The following is a 13,712-nucleotide window of genomic DNA, read 5'->3' as shown; positions in this document are numbered from 1 at the left end:
ATTGCTGCTTCCAAGATGTCGCATGATTACTTTTAGGTTGACAGCAGGGACCTTTTATGACAGAAACTGATAGGAGAGAGAGAGAGAGAAAGACCTGCATAGTGTAATAAGTCATTATAAGTGAAACAAGATGCCAGGTACATACTTTCACTACTCATTTTGGAGACACACAAAATGGTACAAAACAAGACCTAACATAAATTATATTCCTATTCTTACATTGTCCAAAGTCAGCAAAAATTAAAAAGCAATACAAATATGTGAAACAATAGTCTGGCATAATGAGCATATTGACAAGAGAGATGTGTGATAAAAGAAAAGGAGCTTGTAAGAAAATGGGCCATTAGTTTTGTGGCCTACACAAGTAATGGGTCCACATTTGTCCTCCACCGGGAACCAAACACCCCATTGTAGCCCTTGACTCTCTCAGGGTAACGAAGCAGAGAACTCCAATGCCTACGCAAAGGAAGTGGTGTGTGTCCAGTCTGTACTTTTTCTTTTGAAAGAGGAAAAGTACATTTATTACACACAATACTCAATATTTCACAGTATTTTACAAATATACATAGACTTTGAAATATTTCTTGATGACATTGTGTAATCACTTTTGCCACTTCAGAAGGGATCTAGTTCAACAAATCAAAACATTCACTTATGCTTAAATGTAAGAACTGAATATAACTGAATGAACTGCATTTAATACTGGCAATAAAACATGTATACTTACATCATGAGTGGCTAACAGCATCATGATTTCAAGAAAGCATTTGCAAGAAAAATGCATATACATGTCTGAATGCTTTGTGTACTCATAATAACTCTTAGCATGAAAAACACAATTGCAACATTGGCCCCTACGGAGAATCACATTTCCTTCCACAATAATTGTGTTCACAGACTTTTGCCCCAGAGAGGATTGTGCATCATGAAAACGTATGTCAACAACCTTCAGGCCACTGGGATTGCCCCTACAGAACTCTACAGAACTCTACACTCCCAGCTGAAGAGCCCATGCTTCAGCCTGGGAAATGCTTAAAAATACCTCATAAACTCCTGATAGTTCTTCTTTTGGAGTCCCACCCAACTTAGGGTCACGAATCCTGAAATCCTTTTGGGGGAGGCTAAACTGCTCCTGCAGCTCCCCCTGTACTTTGCATTCTTTTGATGGTGACCCCTATCATCCTGGGGCCACCACACTGTGAAAATGAGCAGGGTTGTTGCTCAAAACAGGAAAGCCCTGCAGGGCATTATGGAGCTCCTCTCGGATATTTGTGAATTTTTAATTAGCAGCTCTCCAGCTGCATCAGAGTGAGCTGTGAATTCCTTTCTCTTTGTTCAGGGGTGCACGGTCCCACCCGGGCATCCGCACTGGCCATTCGTTGGGGACAGCTCAGGGAGCCCACCCTGGCTGTCCCGGCTGGCTCACTGCATGGGTAGCACTCTTGTATGCTGGTGTGCTAGCTGGCTGCTCTGTTCTGCCCTGCCCACTCCTGAGGTAGGGCGTGGCACTCATGCATGGCAGCCTCCCACTCTCCACAGTCACGGGGAGTGGGGATATGCTGGCCACATCAAAGGGAGCAAGGCGGTGCTCACCTGTTCGCCTCTTTCTCTCAGGGCCCACGGATGGGGTCCTGGACCCCTTCCCGCACTCGCAGGGGGGGAGCAACAGCACTCCCCTGCTATGTCCTTTTCTCAAGGCCAAGGGATGGGATTCTGGACCCCCTTCCCAAAGCGTGGGGAAAGCACAACAATGCTTCCTCATGTTGCAACCATTGGGGGCCACGAGATGGGGTCCTGGAACCCCGGATTATAATACTGGTCTGGGGTTTGGGGTCCCTAGGCCCTTGGGAACATTGAGGATGGGGCTCCACACAGGCCTTCTCCCGCCTCCACCTCATTCAGGACTTTTACTCGCAGCGACCCCGGACGTTGACCATCCCAGGGGATAAAATAAGGTGGGCAGCGGAGCTCCACATGATTCAAATTCACGCAGAGCGTCAACAGTCAGGATCCTTCTCAGCCTGATATCTTGGATCCTGTTGGGCTGTTTTGCTTAGTTTTCTTCTTTTTGTGCTCTGGTGGAGAGCTCTAGCCACCTAGAGTGCTTTCATTAGGCCTCTTGACCTTACCTAGGTGACACACTTTGCAGGCAGTTGGTCTCACTGGCTCCCTGTGATGGCCTTGCTCCTGGTTTTTCCTCTGGGTCTCTCTCTTCCTTGGCTCAGAAGCCCAGCCTTTCCCCCAACTAGTCCTCAGGTGGTGTAAGAGAACCAGCTTCTCTGGTCCTGGGGAGAGCTCCACTGGTCCTGGGGTCACTTAGTCAGAGTCCATAGTACAGTTGCAGCGGCAGCCACCGCAGATCTAAAGGGGAGGAATGCTGTCATCTGTTAAAGTCTGCTATATTCATGAGGTCATTTGAGATTTCAATTAATTTGGTGCCTCTTTCATGGCTGAATGAAGTCTATTTGTCCAATCGGAGGTAGTGTTGTTCATGAAAATCCGAGATTTGCATGAAATCTGCTTAGTCAATGAGCTTGCTCTAGGAATGGACCATTTGTGATTGGCATGCAATTTAATGGGCCATATACAATACATTTTTGCTTCTTATCTATTGGCTTAATGTGCATAGCTTTTAGTTTTGTGGGGAATTGTCCAGTTGAGAGGGATAAATTAACCCTTCAGTATGCAACCAGGTAATCCTCTGATACTTGCACAATTCGGCTTCTCCTGCCCCGAGGCATTTTTTGTGAATTACAATCAGCAAGTATGGCGCACTGACGTCATCACCACTGAAAGTGAAAGTAGGAACCTTATGATACTTTTGCCTTTCCTGCGTGTGTTGGTAGTAGGAACTTCAGATCTTATCCCTCACCCATCCAGCACCAATCACAACATGACAGGTACTGTTTAATGCTCTTATAGTTCAGCGCATAGAAGTAGTTTAGGGTGGTAGACTGCTAGAAACATTCTAATTATGTTAGGAACGTTCCTTTTAATTTTGCTGCTAGGAACATGCATTAGTGTAATTATCATCTGTGTAGTTATTACTCTTACTAAGCAACATGATGAGATTGTTGAAATAAAACAATTTAATATATATGCATATATATTGTGTCTTTTCAAGTGCAATACTTGAATGTGCTATTCTAAATAACAAAATACGAAATGTCAGTGGGTTGTGTGGAACTCAGTCCGTGCACCCCTGCATAGGGAAGCCAAACCTTGTAGATCTGGGCCAGCATCCCAGGTTACACAACAGTCTGTGGGGGAGTGACTGAGGAATGCCTGATAAGTGTCAAGACCTCTCTTAACCATCTACTATTCCCTCTCACTAGGCATGTCTTCAGTACTTGGAATGAGCTAGCTGGATAAGGGTAGAATGACCATAGCCTATTCAACCTTGGACATTTCTAACAACAATAGACCTAGGGAATCCAGGATTGTGTGGATCTCTGCACATTTTCTTAGCCAGCATGATCCATAAACATGAACAATGTGCTTAAAAACCAATTCCTGCTCACTTTCCTTGAAGGATAGAAGGATGGTTGCAGTAGTTGCACCTGGAATCATCTGACACCAAAGGAACCTTACCAACTTTCTGTATTTATGAGCCCTAGAGGCTCCGGGGAATCAGGAATGGTGTGACTTGCATGGATCTTACACAGTTCTCCTACCGAGGATAACCTGCAAATGTGAGAGTATGGGTTAAAATTGCAATTTCTTCTCTGTCCCAGAAATCTTGGGAACTTTCAATCATAGGTTAATATTCAGGGCTTCACTGGAAGAACCCACTTTCAGTATTTCTGAGTCAATTGGGGCATCATTTAAAGTTTCCAAAGATGGATCCCCATCAGACACTGGCAAGGCTCCTGCTCCACCAAACTCTCTGTTCCACAGTCATATATATATATATATATATATATATATATATATATATATATATAAAAAAAGTTCCCACTCTGGGAGTTTGGGTTTGGAAAAAAATATTTGCTAAGTAGGGAACGCAAACATGCGACCTTATCAGCATAGTTAAGGTGCTCCACGAAACACACAGAGATTCCAGCCCATGTGGTGGGAATCTCTAAAAATGCTTAATTACCCATGTTTTACCCATATTTGCGAATTTGTTTTTACTTTTAGGAAACAATTTCTACATGAAATAGTCCTTTTTGTTATTCACAAGATGGTGGCCAAACAACTGTGATTCTCTTAAAATTTTGATTTTTTTCAACTTGGACCTATTTTTTGGGTGATTTGGCACTTTCGTCCGTTCTCCCATGACCCCCGCCTTGTCCCTAATACCATTAGTGTCACGTCTGTTTAGCAAGATCTTGTAAGAGACCACGTAGAAAGCTGCGGAGAGTTCTCAGAGAATGAGAGCGGCTGATACACCAGAATCTAGGAGCAGCCAGCTGTTATGATTGCAGAAACTACCGCAGTATCTGTACTGAAATTGCGGTGGAAGCAGACTGAAAGCTGTTTAAAAAGGAATGTATTCAGTGTCTGTGGTCTTTTTTTTTTAAATCTAGATTTTTAAGACAGTATAAGAAATATGACATCCCCTTGAGGAGCCAATCTCAATTAAGAAACACATCAAATGGTACTGGCAGGATCGCTGAGGTATACAAAAGTGTAAACCATTTCAAGCCAATCTGCAGCATTTTTAACAACCTATGTCTCAAACAACTACTGAACAGCACCAAACCAATGAAAGCACACTTTTGAAGTTAAGTTTTACTTCCATGCCAAGTCTGGCGTAAATTCAGTCAGTGGCTTTTGCTGTAGACACAAGTAAACATTCCCATGGCAGATAGGGGCTAAAATAGGAAAACAAAACCTTTTTCACACCCACAACCACTACACTACACAAAGTAAGTTCCAAATATTGAAAGGGAGAAATTACAAATCGGTATAAAGTTTATACATTAATATGAAAAATAAAATTAGATAATAAACCTGACTATAACTTAAAAACATTAAAAAAATGAAAACATAATAAAAGTGAAATAAAAATGGGAAGTAAATGTATAGGTACTTACCAGACCAAACGTATGGTTATCGATCATGAAAACATTGCAGTGCCAAAGCCAAAATGTCATTGTGAAAATATTGAAATATTGTCTTTCCACCCACACACATATAGGGGCTGATTATGAGTTTAGCGTTCGGAAAAACCCAATCGACAAACTCCAGATGAGGAGACCGCCATGGTGCATGTGGGCTCCACACCAGCCCCATTATGAGTTTTCCACTTGGCTGACTGGCGGAAACCTAGTGGAAAAAGTGCAGCGGCATTGGACTCAGCTCCACATGGCGAGCAAGTGAGGGGCTAGAATATCACTACACTTGCTGTAAAGCTCTGCCGGGAAACCATCGGGCCTGGGGTTTTGCCCACAGCCAATGCTGAGATAGGGCCCTGACCTCCTCAAGCATTATGGGTTCATCGAGGTCTTGTCTCTCCACTGCCGAAATTCTAGGGAAGGACACCTCCCCCAGCAAGGGGATCTCTCTTTCCACTCAGAAACTGGGCCGCTCCTCAGAGTCTTCTGTAATAGGTGGCAACGCTTTGCGCAGTTTCGTAGGGCGTCTGGGAGATGGCTCCCAATTCGTCGACGACCTCAGGGACGACTCTGTTCACCATGGGTCAAGTTGCAAGCCAATGCAAGAGCTTTCCATTCTGGTCCCCCCACCTGTACACGCGGGCTGCCGAGGCTCGCCACATGTGCTTCGCCGTTTCAAGAGTAGAGTGCCTGATCTCCTCCCTAACTAGGGTTAGCTGCCTAGTTATGGATGTGTGCATGGAGTCGGTGAGCTGGCGTTAGAGTCACAATGCCCTGGCCTCGAATTCCGACACTCTTTGGTTCCATGCGAGGTCCCACACACGGAGAAGATGCGTGGCTTGCCCCGTAAGGGTGGCCTTTCAAGTGGCCCAGATTGTGCCAGGGAACAGCACGGACCCCAGATTATTTGTGAAATACTAGGTAAGTTGGTCCCTTAAGGCTTGGATATAGTCACCGTCTTGTAAATACCAAGCGTTTAGTCGCCATAGAGGTCTCCGGGTGGCGTCTATGTCATCTATTCAAACCAGGAGTGGTGCGTGATCTGAAACCCCATGTGATAGTATCTCTGCCACCGTGACTCTAGGAACGTCCAGGGCGGGCATGAGGAGAAGGTCTATTCTTGCATGGGTGTGGTGCGCTGCTGACATATGCGTATATTGCCGCATTCTAGGGTGCCATATCCGCCACACATCACAGAGGCCAAGGCCTTCTGCCCAGCGGCTCAGTCCAGAAGCCCGAGTAGAGCGGCTCGTGGACAGACGTTCAGTGATGTCCATCTCTGGATTCATAACCGAGTTGAAGTCTCCCCCCAGTATGGTCAGACCTATATTACAAAGAGTTTAATTTTGTTGTTTTAAAATTATAATTTTATATTAAAAATATATTTTTAATATCTAAATAAGAATTGGTTTTATATAATTGTTTATTTTATGATTGTTAATTTTGGATTATGATTTTATGTTTTATTTTTCTGGTTTAAAGTTTATGATTGAAATTAATTATTTAAAAACATATATTTAGTATTCATAGTAACACAACTATATTGTTTATATGTTAATGTTTAAAAATGACTATATATGTTTGTAGTTTTGGTTAGTTTGTTTTAGAATTAATTTTAGTTTTTTTATACTTAACAATTGTGTGTGAGAATAGAGAATTGATTGTGTACAGAAAATGTTTCATTTGCATTACCTTGTTTAAAATGTTTTAGATTATAGTGGAAAAAGTATATTTCACCTCTTTAGCATCCAGCATCATCTTCAAATGGCCTTAGGGCCTCATTGCGAGTTTAGCGGTCAGACCGCCATATTGGTGGTCTCAAAAAGATAGCTGTGCTGGCAGTCCCTAACCCGCTGTATTGCGATGCAAACAGGCAGAACCGCCACAGGTCAATCAAAACCAGTGTTTATGTATTTTGTGGTATGACACAAACATATGTCAGTGAATTAGCATAAGCACTTTAACCTACAATGATGAAACACATCAACAGCTGCATACAGATCATACAAAAAGAGTGTTTAGCCGATGTGAAGGATAACTAACCTGATTTTGGCCTACTACTGCACATTTTCTGACCACATGATGACACACATGATGCATCAGGGCCACCACACGAAAAGGGATGAGTCCAATGGAGTCTTCTAGACTTCCATCCAATTACTGTGCAAGCTGTCTTGGCACAGTCCCCTACACCAAAAGTCTGTGACCTACATTCCAAAAAACAATCAATGTCCACTTCATATGTCAGAACAGCATCACATATCTGCCCACTTCACAGGTACCTGAACAAAGAACAAAACAAAGAATATTGGTATGAAACCATACACATTACACAAGTCACATAGCAACCATCTGGAAAACAAAGTACATTGCAATAATTCTGACACAAACAAAGCAATATTATCAAGGTGGGGATGTGTCAAAAGCCATCTCATCAAACAGCCTTTGGCTGAGTATCAGCTCCCTAACTCTTTACAAAATATTTACCACACATTATCACAACAACAGTACATTGTACAAAGTCATGACATCACATGACATACTTAGATTCATGAGAAGAAGCTGTCAATGAGATCTTGTAGCGAGTCAGCTTCGTCCTCTTCACCACTGTCATCTTTATTTGGCATTTCAGTATTCTCACCCGGTGGCTCTGCAGGCTCCCCCTCCTCTAGGATGTAAGGGATATTCCTCTCCAGGGCGATGTTGTGGAGCATGCAGAATGCCACAGTGATCTGACACACTTTCCTGGGTGAGTAGAGCAGGGCTTCCCCAGTCTCCTCCAGACAGTAAAATCTGACCTTCATGAGCCCAAAATCCTACTGTACTGCCCATCATGTTCTTCCATGGGCCTCATTGAAGTGGGCTTCCACTGGTGTAGGATTCCTCACCGGCGTCAATAACTAAGGACAGTTTGGATATGCTGAGCCTCCTGTTTAGGAATGAGACATAAGTGCAACAATGAGTCACATACTTCATGATTGTAGCACCTGACATTGCTCACACACAATCAAGACAGATGTGACTTTCCTACCAGCCAGTCTTCTCTATCTACAACAGCACACCCAAATGAATTTGGGTTAAATGACAGAAGGAGCAATCAATCAATCAATCAATCAAGGAATATGTAAAGCGCACTACTCACCTGTGAGGGTCTCAAGCACACATTCACATGAAACTCATTTAAAAAGATATGTTTTAATTCGGCAAACAAATATTTTGCCAAAGAATTAATCAACCTTAAGATTATCCCTTTTGGACAGTTTTTGACAGACATCCTCATGCTACCAGAACTTGAAATATACAAAACAATTTATAAAGGATTTAAAAAAAAAAACACTTTTGGAAGGAAGAGCAAGAGGTCTGTCTTGTGAACTGTTGACGATGAGATGGAACGATCCGACAAACAGTCAGCTTACATGCTGATAAAATGTAAGTTTTTCCTGTTGCAATAAACTTCTTCACTGGCCTGGGGTGGCACAAAGCCAACATGAGTGCCATCAATGGCTCCCAATACATATGGGAGGCGAACAAAGCCATAGAAGTCAGCCTTCACATTGGCTAAATCCTCACGTGGGGGGGAACCTGATATAGCTGTCAATGTTTCTCAACACTCTTGATGGGAAACCTCTCAACACAAGACTGAACATAGCTTTGGACACACCACCAGATATGGCCACTGTATGTTGGAAAGAGCCTATGGCCAGGAAGTGCAATACTGCCATGATTTGAACAAAGGGAGGTTTGCAGGTAGAGTACTGTTTTCAGGCATCAGATCTGGCTCCAACTGAGGGCACAAATCCATTATTGTTTGGCTATTCAGATGGTACATCTTTATGATGTGGCGTTCCTCCATGGTTGGAAGGTCTGGCAATGGATGGTACACTGGAAGTTGTTGCCTCCTCCCTCTCCCAGGTTACCTATGTGTGAAAATACATGAGCTGAAGCATTAGTCACTGTGTCCAGACCAACATACATGATGAATACCAACAAAATTATGTGATAAAGCATTTCTAACTGGAAATATATGACACCCAGTACACATCACAGCTGTCAACTACACAATGGTCAAATGTGACTCGCATGGTTGGCAAAATGTGTCCACAACATGGATTTGGGCAATACCCAACTATCTGCTACTCAATTGCCCCTGACGTTTAACAGTCTTTTCCGACCACCAAAGTACAGTCAGCCACGGTGGACAGTACACCACCGTCATATGCCATCTGTGCCCAGCAACACACTACATTGGTGATTGTGTAGTACAACCTACACAACAAGACTGCTTCACGATGTTTGTGATAATCTGACACTTATATTGGTGTTGTGATGCATTTAACAGGGCCAGATACTGTATTTCCAAACACCAAAATGGCAGATGCCTGACCTACTTCACTGGAAATTAGGAACCGCCCGAAGCCGCCAGTGGAAGTCATCCACATGGTAGGCAGTACTAACCACGGCAGACACAGCCATAGGCTAACGTTGTTGGATGTGGCAGTCACAGGCCAATGGCTATGCCCGACGGCGGTGATGACCGTGTTTGTGATGTATATGTACACTGCGTTTTGTAAAACAGTCACTTGACTCCTGACACTGCTGCCATCAATACCTCCACCACTTCAGCTGCTGTGTGCTGCCTCAGGGAGCAATCATGCCACACCAAGCAGGTGAAAGGGCTCCTGCCTTCTCTCCAGAGGAGCTGGAGAAGCTTGTGGATGAGGTCCTTCCCCTGTATGGTCAGCTCTATGGCTCACCAGAGGAGCAGGTAAGAATCTCATAAGCACATTTGACTCTGTTCAACACCATTCTTTCTCTCCTCACAGGCTACAATGTGCCCCTGTGTGCCAGTTAGACTTCTTGTGGGCCTGTTGTCACATTTTGTGTGGCATCAGTGGGATGTACATAGTGCAGGTAGTGGGGAAAATTACTCTTTGTACTGCACATTCACATTGTGTTGTGTGATGTATTTTGAGGCCTAGAGCATCCTTGGGTTGCATTCATGTAGCTATGCAAGGAGACTTTACTGCCATAAATGAACACATCAATGGCTATGATGGTTGTAAATGTCAAATGACTTGTATGTGCATGGCAGCATGAGTTGTTTATGTATAATGTTTGATTCATTTGAGGATCTTGAAAGTAATATATATAGTGCCACAGATCATTCATCCTACATCTGGCCTTGCCAAACTGTTGTATGTGAGGCATATTGGCCCTCATTACAACTTCGGCGGTCTTTTCAAAAGACCGCCGAAGCTGCGGGCGCCACTATACCGGCAGTGCTGGCGGTATATCTGACTTCCTATTATGACTTTTCCGCTGGCCCAGCGGAAAAGTCACATCAACATTGCAGTTCGCTCATAATAGAGCCGGCAGCAATGTTGATGTGCAGTGGGTGCAGCTGCACCCGCAGCGCATTTCACTGCCCAAAATGCATGATTGGGCTGTGCCTGGGGACCCCTGCACTACCCATGCAAAGCAAATGCAGAGAATAGGGATTGTCAAATCTATCTCCCAGTATGGGAACTAGTCCAGGCTGGGATAGAGTTAGTATGGCTATGCAACTGTGGCACTGTGCCTACTCTCTGTAGACCTGCAGATCCTGCCACATGACCAATATGAGGCTCTAGTTGCAAAACTTGGCCTGAATGCCTCAGCCATTGACTAGATTAGGAATGGATACTGCGGTAAATCCTTGAACTTGTACATTTGCGCAATTTGCACCATTATCAATGTGTGTCATTGACCTAAGCAGGTCTCTTACTTCCACAGCTCTGCTGTCACCTTCACATAAGTCAAATTTGTCCAGTACAGCCGTATTGCACAATTGAGAAACCCACACTGCAGATAGTGTTTCGATTCCAAGGAGGCTATGGCATATGACTCAGTAGCTTGGTTACATGCCAAAGATTTGACCAATCATACCTTTGTATGTTGGAGGCCATCTCTGTAGGTTTGCCACATATGGTCAAAAGTGTGTTCTGTGGTACAGGTATATACCACAGAAATCCACCCTGAAGTGGCATGAGTTTACGTTGAGTAGGCCACATGTCCACACATGCACAGGGAAGAGACTTTCCGTTACCACCATGGCAGCCCTTTCATTGTCACTCAAGTTTTATGGTGAAGTCTGTACTATGGTATTTGCCTAAAGGGACTGTGTACAGTGAGTCAATGCAGAGTGTAAATGTGTTAGTCCCGTCAGGTCCAAGGAGTTTACCTTTCAAAAGCCACATTGGTGTGTAGTGTTTCATTGTGGCTCGCATCACAGTACATGTTGCTTGAGCCTGGGCTACCTGATGTCAGTAGGCTTGCCTAGAGCAAGGTAGTGGGTTAGTGTGCAGATGACTCCAAAAGTGTATAGTCAGCCCCTGTACTTATCAGCATGTGTGCTTTACAGTTGTGGTGTGTTGACAAGTTCAAAAGTTTGTGCTTGGTGTTTCTGATATGTGCGTGACACAACTGTTTCGGCAAAAACCTATGTTTATAACCTTTTTGATTTGTCTCTTGTATCCACACAGGTCAACACCCATCAGAAGAAGGGGATTTGGAAAGCCATTTCCCGGAGGGTGCGGACCCTGGAGTGCCTACTGTTGCAAGAGGTGGGAGGGCCTGAGATGCTGGGTGCAGAAGATCACTGACGTCCAGCTGGGGCTGTCCTTCCAACGTGGGCAGGGCGCACCTTGGAGCCTGACACCCATAATGGCCTGCATTCTGGTGGTTGCCTACCTGAAGCTTGATGGGCCTTTGAGGGGAGCACAGCAGCTACAAGGGGGTGAACCCAGGGCATATTCCTGCCTGTAATATGGCCAAGTTGATGTCTTTAGTTCTGCCATCTCCCCCTCAAGATTGGGGATGGGCCATTGGTGACACACAAGATGAGTAACTGTTTGTGTAGATATGGAAGTTGGTGCATGCTAATGTGCCTTGCCTATTAGCCCAGTGACGTAGGACACAACCAAGTACAGTCCACAACCAATTTGCTCGCCAGGGCCAACACATGCTGTGTACAGTGATCAATCAGGTCATGCTGTTTGTTGTTGTGGGTGTAAGTTGTACACAACAGTCCACTACTCTTCAGTGTGACAGCACAAACAACATTAAATTATAGATCTTTTCCCCACAGGCCACTTGTCTTCAGTGTGTCACGAGTGCTTGTGCCTCACTACTGTCTGTCATGTGAAGGTGGTCATCATACAAGTGACAGAGCATACACTGCTCTTTGGGTGCAGTCACAGAGCAATACTTTCCCTTGGAAAGTGGGGAATGTCCATTGACATGATATTGGTGACATCACTGTTGCCACCATTCCTTGTGCCTACATGTTAGCATGTGTTCCTTTCACTGTTGCCAAATCATTTTCACTGCTGTTTCACACATGGTCTACCTGTCATCATGTGACAGGTATCTGTATTCCCTCGCATATGTGTGCATGCCAACATGTGCTTGGAATTGGACAAATGTCACGGGGTTACATTTCATGTGGTGCACAGACAGGAGTGTGTCACCATTGATTGGTGGCTCACACATACCCTTACCCATCACTGCATGTTATTTGGCACATACAACTGCAGTAGCAATAATGGACGTCACAGCAGCCGCGGACCAATCTCTAGGGTGGAGGGGCCACGCCCCCAATCTTTTGCCCCTCATGACGAGTGCCTGTCACGCTGAGCAAAGGTCAGCCTGACAGACACTCTTCATGTTCAGCTCAGGCAGCCAGGAGTGAGACATGCGCGATTTGTGCAGACTCCTGGCTGCCTGAGCTAAACATTGCTGGGCTGAAGAGGTCACAGCTCCTATGTGCGTGACCTCCTCGGCTCAACAAAGGTGCCTTGAGGTCCTCCCTCTCGGTGACGAGGGGAAGTGTCACCCATTGACTTCGACCTGGGCGCTTCAGGTGTAAGCCCTGAAGCGCCCAGGGTGAGTGTCAATCAGTGACACCTTGTCAGAGTGGGGTGGGGTCAGAAGTCTCACTGACCCCATCCCACTCTGTGACGAAGTTGGGATTGCTGCCTTCCCTCATTGGGAAGTCCCAGCCCTCCTGTGACCTCCGAGGCTGAAGGTAAGTGTATGTGTGTGTGTGTGTTTTTTAAATGAATGTTTGGTGCTTACGTGTATGTTTGAATGTTAATGAGTGTTGTGAATGGATGTGCGTGCGTGCATGTGTGAATGAATGAGTGTGAGTGTTCTTCCCACCCGGCCCCCTTCCTCCTAAAATTACTGGCCGCCACTGCATGACAGGTAGGACTACAGGTTTTATCCACAATGTGCAATTTCATGCTATTCTTGTGGAATCATGTCGCAAAGTTCTTTTCACATGTGAAATGGGGAAGGTTTGTTACCTAAGTGTTAGCATGCATCATGGAGTGACTTGCAGTTATGTGGGAATCATATGTGGTTGTGTACAACCATTCACCCAAGGGAATCTGTGTTTGCTTGACAAAAATAGAGACAGTGATATTGCTTCCCATTGGGCAACATGTGGAGGGCCTTCTACAAGTACTTGAGAATCCCTGGGCCTCTCCAACAGTCAAAGGACTATTGGCTTCTACTACACATGCAATCAGGGTATGTTATTGTCAGGGGTACCATTCAAGAGAGGTGTAATCACTGGGGCTAGCTGATTCATTGTGGTGTGGATTGTGTAGA

This window comes from Pleurodeles waltl, chromosome 6 (genome assembly GCF_031143425.1).
Source record: "Pleurodeles waltl isolate 20211129_DDA chromosome 6, aPleWal1.hap1.20221129, whole genome shotgun sequence".
Taxonomy (NCBI): Eukaryota; Metazoa; Chordata; class Amphibia; order Caudata; family Salamandridae; genus Pleurodeles; species Pleurodeles waltl.
Note: the sequence above shows the minus strand (reverse complement) of the source record.